At 34.6% G+C, this 8,523-nt stretch overlaps 1 pseudogene across 1 annotated transcript; it reads left to right on the forward strand.

Annotated features, from left to right (window-relative positions):
• The first annotated feature begins 7,734 nt into the window (after positions 1-7,734).
• On the forward strand, positions 7,735-8,523 carry LOC105517862 (annotated as a pseudogene). Its single transcript, XR_001002728.1, has one exon. The product of XR_001002728.1 is annotated as a twinfilin-1 pseudogene (transcript).

Genomic DNA, 8,523 nt, shown 5'->3' on the forward strand with positions numbered 1-8,523 from the left:
GCTCGAAAGACAAGTACCACCATCAGTACTGCAATGAAAACACTGAGCCTTGGTATAGAAGGAAAAAGGGAGCACTGAATGCAAGATTCGTGGATTAAGCCAGGAACCCTGGAAGAGGGTTAAAGATTTGTAACATTCCCTGCTGTCAAGCTGAAACAACAGCAAATCCTCTCTCATGAAAACTTCCACAATAGAGATTTATAGGATATGTATATATCCTATATATGCTATATAAAACTATATATACTATATATAACTTAAATATCATACATATATAACTTAGATATCATAAGCATTATAGCTATTCACAAATATTCACATACTATTATATTCACACAACTATTATAGGTATTCACAATAAAAATCACCAAACATGCAATAACACAAACCAACATAAGTATGACTCAACAAAAGTACACGCAACAGTCATAGGTATCCAAGAACTTCAGGTGTTACAATTATCAGTTAGAGATTATAAAATATCTATGTATGAGATATTTAAAGATAAAATAATTGCATTTTTTTAAGTGAGCAAGCAACAAGATACTATCAAAAGTGGTCAAAAAAACATGAAACAACTAAATAGACATTCTGGAAATGAAACAATGTATTATTGAAATAAAAATATTTAATGGATAGATTAAATCTCAGAATATGCAAAACTGAAAGAACATTCATGAATTTACCAACGAAATTATTCCAAAAGCAGCACAGAGAGAAAAGCAGACAAAAAATTTACAAGAGATATAAGAAAATATGGAAGATAGAGAGGAGCTAACATTTATTAATTCATCTGTCCTATAAACATTCAATGAATATGCAGTAAGTGTCTCTTACGTATTAGGCACTTTCTAGACCCTGAGGGAAAAAAGAAGAGGGAAAAAAATACAAAGCAGGCAGGAAGGAAGTAGGTTGTAAATCAGATGATTATGAGTGCTATGAAGAAAATGAATAAAGGGAAAGAGGATACTCAGAGTTCCCAAAGAGAGGAGAGCTAGAACAGAAGAGAAGCTACATTTAAAGCAATATTGGCTATAAATTTTCCAGAGATAATGAAAGAAATGAATCCAAAGGTAAGGAAGTATCACCTATACTAGGCAGAATACATAAAAGTAAATGTGCATGCAGATATGCTGTGGGGAAATTACAGAAACTCTATGAGAATATTTTTAAATTAGTAATAAAGTATTTTTATCCATGAAATAAAAACTACCAAACTGACAGATTTCTCAACAACAGGAATGGAAACCATAAGACATTTCATCATTCATTCAACAAATACTTATTATTTACTTTGTGCTATGGATTAAAAAAGTAAACACAATAAACAAAAATTCCTGCCCTCCCAGAACTTACATTTTAACAGCTGAAGACTGACAACAAGCTAACTAGTAAACAAAAGATTTTTTACTGATAAGTGATATGCTGTAACAAAGAAAACCTAAGAGATGGGAAACAATGACACTGTGGAAAGTGAGAAAGAATGCTAGGAAGGGTTGCAGTTTTAATTACAATGTCGGAAAAGCCTCAAGAACCAAAAATTTGATCAAAGCCCTAAAGTGAGGGAGGGAGCTTAGAATGTGGAGCAAAAGTGCTTCATTGCCTTGAGTGGAGCAAGACTTGTATATTCCAAAATCAAAGGAAGCGAATGTGTCTGGAACAGAGGGGGACAAAAAGAAAATTTGATAGTCATGAGGTCAAAGAAGAAACATGAGCAGAGGGTATATTGTATAAGAACCAGCAATCCATTGTAGTAACTTTGCCTTTTACTGAGTGAGATATGAAGTCATCAGAGGGTTTTAAATATATAAGTAGTAATTATGAGGACTGAATAATGGCCCCAGTATAAAATGTTATAGACACTTTGGCGGTTTCTTGTAAAATTTAACATGCACTTATGCTATGGCCTAACAGTTTCATTCATAGGGTTTTTCTCAAGACAAATGAAAATATATGTCCTTAAAAAGATTTGTACAAGGATGTTCACAGGTGCTTTATTTATAATATTCAAAAACTAGAAACAAGTCAAATATTCAACAACAGAAGGTGGATAAACAATTGTGGTACATCCATACAATTAATATCACTCACAGTACTCAGCAATAAAACAGGAATTAACCTTACCTAAGCATATAATAAGCAACTCTGAAAACAAGAGATAACTTTTTAAAGCAGACTGAGAAAAAAGAAATATTATAATCAGGGAAAAAATACATTTTGATTGATTTCTCATTCGAAATAATTGAGGCCAGATGATCATGGAATAGTATCTTTAAACTGCTGGCAGAAAAAAAGAATTGTCAACCTGAAACAACATACACAACAATTTTTTTTTTCCAAAAATGAAAGCAAAATAAAGTCATTTTCATATAAAGAAAAGTTTTGTTAGAATTCGTTATCAGGACATACCCAATACATCTAGAGTATAAGAAAACCTAAAGGATGTACTTCAGACTTAACAGAAATAATACAAGATGGTAACTTGGGTAAACAAAAAATAATGATGAACACTGGGAATGATAAATATGCTAGAAAATATAAAGAAGACTTTTTAATTTATTTATTTGAAAGAGAATTATATAAAGCGAATATAATAACACTGTATTTTTACATTTTACATATTAACATGTAGAGGTAAAATATATAATAATAGCACAAGTGATGTGATTGCAAGAATGGAATTATACTGTTTTCAGGGTACTATAGTATACATAAAATGTTATAGTATTCAAAGTAAATTGTGAAAAGTTATGTGTGATATTGTTAACACTACAGCGACCGCTTAAAATTATAAAGAGTATAGTTAAAAGGCATATAGTTAAAATCAGTTCTCAGAATTATTTATTTAATACTAAAGAAAGAAGAAAGAAAAGAACAAGAATCCTTGGGACAAACAAAAAATAAACAGGAAGATGGTAGCATTAAAGACAACTGCATTATATTAAATGTTAAGAAACGAAACAACCCACTTAAAATTATCAGATGAAAACAGTATTTTTGTTATAAAAAACAAGATGAAAAACAAGATTTTTAAAATAAATACAGAAGAAGTTGAAAATGAAAAGAAGAGAAAAGATATACTGCATCTAACTGCCCTCTTCTTCACACTGGATATGCAGTTATACCAAGACATCTCTGGCTAAAAATCTATTGAAAAAGAGCTGGTGTTATATTTCCGTAGCATAACCAGAAAGTAATTAGTCCTATAGTTTTGAGATGTTAAAAGTTGCCTTTCTGTAGCTAGAACAAAGTATAATTTGTGACTCTACTCAAGGTCTACATCTGGTGAAGTATACATAGATAGTCTTTAATCACTTGTTTATTTTTACATGATATACTAAGTAAGAAATTATAGTCTATTGCCCCTCCCAGCTGTTGATTCCAAGGCTTTATTTCACACTGGACAAACAAGGAGTGAGTTTTCAAATGTTCCTTGTACATCTTTTGATTAGATATGGCCTTTTGTGCTATCCATGAATGAAGATTAGCAACTGACAGTGAACATCCTAGCCAGACAAAGAGTTACAGGCACAAACGCACAATAAATAGCAGACAGTGAAAGACCAGTGACTGTCTTCTACATCATACTGTCTTTATCTACAAGGCCAAAAGTTAATCTCAAAAACAACAACAACAAAAAAATATATATAACTTCAAAGACTAAGTCTTTATTCCTGCCACTTTCAGTTGAAAACAGACCTTCCCTCCCATCCATTCTATTATGCCAAAACAAACACGGGAGCCCCGAACAGATAAATCATGGGGAAAAAGTTGGACCAGGTCACTAGCTCATAAATTTTCATTTCAGAATACATCTGAATGCAAGATGAGGAGCTTAAAATCAAGTTGACATATAATAAAATAATCAGAAGTTAATTTCCAGTTTAATTAAAGGTATAATATGCATTGTAAGCCCACATGTAACCCCCAAAAAAATGAACTATTTTGCTTTTCTGTATTTTCCAAATTCTGATGTGACAGAATTATTACACTGAAAAATTCCTAAACAAAGAGAGAAGACGGATTTAGAAATAAAATGCAAGATAAACATACAATTGGCCCATGTAGTTCAACACAGTTCATTTGGTGATCAGAACTAATTATCTTCAAAGAGAAAAATAAAATCATCATAGAAATGACATAAAGTGAAAAGTATATTTTTGCAAATGAATGTATAAATGCATTCCCATTATTCATTACTGTGAATTTTTATGAAATTCAAAAATCCTATGTAAGAAGCTGCTTAATTCTTTACTGGAAAGTTCACTATAGTCAGAAATTCCAACGCAATTCTTCCAGATGATTAGGAGCACGTCTCTTAAAATTTCTTAGCTTTGATTTCCACATATGAAAACAAATGTACTAAGTTAGATGATCCATAAATTTTTTGTTCAAGGTGCTCTGATATGTACTTAGCACAAAAGGTAGAATTTATGTTTCCAAGACAAAATATTTTCCCACTGTTATTAAAGACAACATTTTAATGTACAAAACACTTTACATTTGACAAAGTACTTTAACATATATTACCCCATTGGATTCTCACAATCCACTAGCAATAAGTGTTACTCTAAATCTGAGACTTGGGAAAAGCAATGACTTGTTCAATAACTGGAACTTTAACCTAAGACACTTAATTATAAGCCAGTTTTGGCAAATGTAGTATATTGAAAATCCAGCTTAATATTACACACACACACACACACACACACACACAAACTCGAACAGTTCATTCTCAAACATCTATGGACACCTTCCAAAATGCTGTCGTCATTCTGACTGAGTTCTGTAGTATAAGAATGCTTGACTTCTCATGATTCATTGTTGACTTAAAGAAATGCAACTGAAGAGAAGTAACATACAAATATTAAACAAACGTGAACAAGTCCCTGTTTCTTGGTTAGCAATATTCACTGAATTTTTTAGCTCAATGTAAGTTGACATTACCAATTTTCTTATGGGCTCAATTGTCCCATCCTTCCCCAGGACTTAAACGTTGAACTCTTAACCCCCATTACCTCAGACTGTGACTGTATTTGGAGACAGGATCTTTAAATAGGTAAAGAAGTTAAAATAAGGTCACTAGAGTAGGCCCTACTCCAATATGACTAACGTCCCTATAAGAAGAGGAGATTAGGATACAGACACATACAAAAGGAAGACCATGTGAAGACACTGGGAAGATGACCATCTGCAAGCCAATGAGAGAGCCCTCAGAAGAAACCAGTCCTGCTAACACTTTGATAACCAACACTACTAGCTTCAAGAATTATGGGAAAATAGAATTATATTGTTCAAGCCACCCAAACGGTAGTACTTTGTTATGGTTGCCCTAGCAAACAAAATCCTATCTTCTTGTAATTTGCTGCTGCTACTGCTGCCACTGTTGAAATCAATGTCCACAGAGCACAAATGACCTACTCCAAGTAACAAAACAAGTTACTGTAAGAGCTGGACTGGAACCCAAATCCCTAGAAACCAATCTCATTTTTAAATAAAAATCTAATGTATGGGACAGAAAAAAAAAACGAATTGATACAGGAGTTAAGAAGAAATTACTTAGGGAGAGAGTGAGGGTATGGAAGTCCTCAGTAAAGTTTTCCTGGTAATGAAAAGCAGCCCCAAATCATTTTCCTTTCTAACAAAGAGCAGCCTGTAAAATTGAGCTGCAGACACAGATGTCACCAGCTGTGCCAATCATGTTCAAAATGGCGGCTCTATCTTCCCTTCTCTGCCTGCCACATGTACAGTAAGGAGCAGACAAGATGGAGCCTGCCTAAGGAAGAGTTCATTTGCATAATAAGATTAGAGTGGCCCTACCAGCCTTCCCTGCAGGCTATGTAAACATCACACCTGATCAAACCAATCTGTGAGCCCAATGTCAATCAGACACTGCCTCCTCTAGCCGGACTATAAAATCCTGTGCCTCCACCACCAGTGGGTCTTTCCTCTCCAAACTCCCCTCTCTCTCAATAGAGAGAGACCTGTTTTTCTTTCTCTTTCTTCTGCTTATTAAACCTCAGCTCCTAAACTCCTTGTGGGTGTCCATGTCCTAAATTTTCCTGGCGCAAAACAACAAACCCCAGATATATATCCCAGACGACAGAGCTACTTCAGAATGATCAGATGAATTAAGGGAAAAAATGTTTTTTTGTGAAACTCCTGAAGACATTCCTAGTAATCCACAGAGCAACATCCGAAAATCAGTGCATTTAAAAGACTGACATATTACACAGACATTAGCAGAGAAGTTTGTGAAATAAATGTTTTGAAACTTCCCTTTAGACTTTAGGTAATAAGCCACCTATTTTTATAGAAAATCAACACACATAGGATGATAAATATTTTCTGTAGTTGGTGAAACAAGATATAGAAGTTCAATTATAGCATTGAAGGTAGAAAAGTAACCAATAGAGAAACTAATACATTTCATAACTGCACCAGGAGGAAAAAGGTGAGGGGGTGAAAGAGGATATGGCTAAGCTGTATCTTTAGCAGAGTAGAGTAGGAAGCTTAATGTCTCAACCCAGAAACAGCCACATAAGCATTTATTAACCAGAAGAAAGTAACCACCAGAAGAAACCAGAAATAGCCAGAAATTATTGACTGTGGAGCTATGGGAGCAGAGATGAAGAGGCATGGGCAGGAAACTGTATTTTGATTATAAGCACTCCAGTAGTAGTAGTAGTAGTAGTAGTAGTAGTAGTAGTAGTAGTAGTAGTAGTAGTAGTAGTAGTGAGAGTGTGTGAAGTAGTTGGAGTAGTAGTATGACAGTGTGAGAGTGTATGTGTAAGGGGGTGGGTGGGGAGAGAGGGAAGGACAGATTCTCTCTTTAAAGCAAAGAGGAAGAAAAGCTTTCATGGAGTTAATTCCTCTTTCCACATCCACCAAAGGGAATAGTAAAGTCTATGAGTATGTACACACAGAAATGCAATAAAAAAAAAAAACCAATTAGGACAAAAATTACTAATCTTTCCATGCTGACTTCTATAATATTAAGCTACTACAGAACCCATCAAGCCCCTTCACAGTATTCCCTAAAAAAAGTTTTACTGAGGCAGATAATTCCACTCTTTGCCTGCTGCGAATAAAGTCGAATCAGATCTATCCCTTGCTGTCACCCCTGAACCTCCCTCCTCCTATGGTGGAAAAAAAATGTTTTAAAAACACACAAATAAAGCACTTTATATACTATGGTGGAATCTGCCTGTCCTCTGAAGTGGAAGACATTAAATTTCTATAGAATTCCATTTTGGTGCTAGAAATTCAATTCCAAACCATCCTATCATTTATTTTACTTCCCTGGACTGTTGAAAAATTGAAACAAAGTATGTATTTTGTTTTTCCCTTAAATATGAAGGCCAAAAAAATTGGCTATTTTTCTCTCCAAAAAGGAAGTCGTGAAGGATGTATTAAAAATCATAAGATAACCCAAAAATCTATCTCCCTTTAAGGATATTAAGATCAACTATAAAAAGGTCTCTTGAAAATCACATGCCAAAACATAAAATCATATAACTTTGATCAATTTTGTCATAAATTGGCAGAATAGAAAGTTCCTTTTAATAACAATTGCTTCTCTGGAATAACTTCCACATTCAATAGAATGTAGAAGCTGTTACATTTCAATGTCAAGTCTCAGTTAAGGATGATAGCTACATTTGCCAAAACAATGCATAACATGTAAGGCTGATGCATCTTGAATTCACAATAATATTGAAGGAAAAGGGGGCCGCTCGCCGCATTCAGCGCCGGAGCCGGGAACTAGCGGCCGCCGCCATGTCCCACCAGACCGGCATCCAAGCGAGTGAAGATGTTAAAGAGATCTTTGCCAGAGCCAGAAATGGAAGGTACAGACTTCTGAAAACATCTATTGAAAATGAGCAACTTGTGATTGGATCATATAGTCAGCCTTCAGATTCCTGGGATAAGGATTATGATTCCTTTGTTTTACCCCTGTTGGAGGACAAACAACCGTGCTATGTATTATTCAGGTTAGATTCTCAGAATGCCCAGGGATATGAATGGATATTCATTGCATGGTCTCCAGATCATTCTCATGTTCGTCAAAAAATGTTGTATGCAGCAACAAGAGCAACTCTGAAGAAGGAATTTGGAGGTGGCCACATTAAAGATGAAGTATTTGGAACAGTAAAGGAAGATGTATCATTACATGGATACAAAAAATACTTGCTGTCACAATCTTCCCCTGCCCCACTGACTGCAGCTGAGGAAGAATTACAACAGATTAAAATCAGTGAGGTACAGACTGACGTGGGTGTGGACACTAAGCATCAAACACTACAAGGAGTAGCATTTCACATTTCTCGAGAAGCCTTTCAGGCTTTGGAAAAATTGAATAACAGACAGCTCAACTATGTGCAGTTGGAAATAGATATAAAAAATGAAATTATAATTTTGGCCAACGCAACAAATACAGAACTAAAAGATTTGCCAAAGAGGATTCCCAAGGATTCAGCTCGTTACCATTTCTTTCTGTATAAACATTCCCATGAAGGAGAC

The sequence above is a fragment of the Colobus angolensis genome, unplaced genomic scaffold, assembly GCF_000951035.1.
Source record: "Colobus angolensis palliatus isolate OR3802 unplaced genomic scaffold, Cang.pa_1.0 Scaffold309, whole genome shotgun sequence".
NCBI lineage: Eukaryota > Metazoa > Chordata > Mammalia > Primates > Cercopithecidae > Colobus > Colobus angolensis.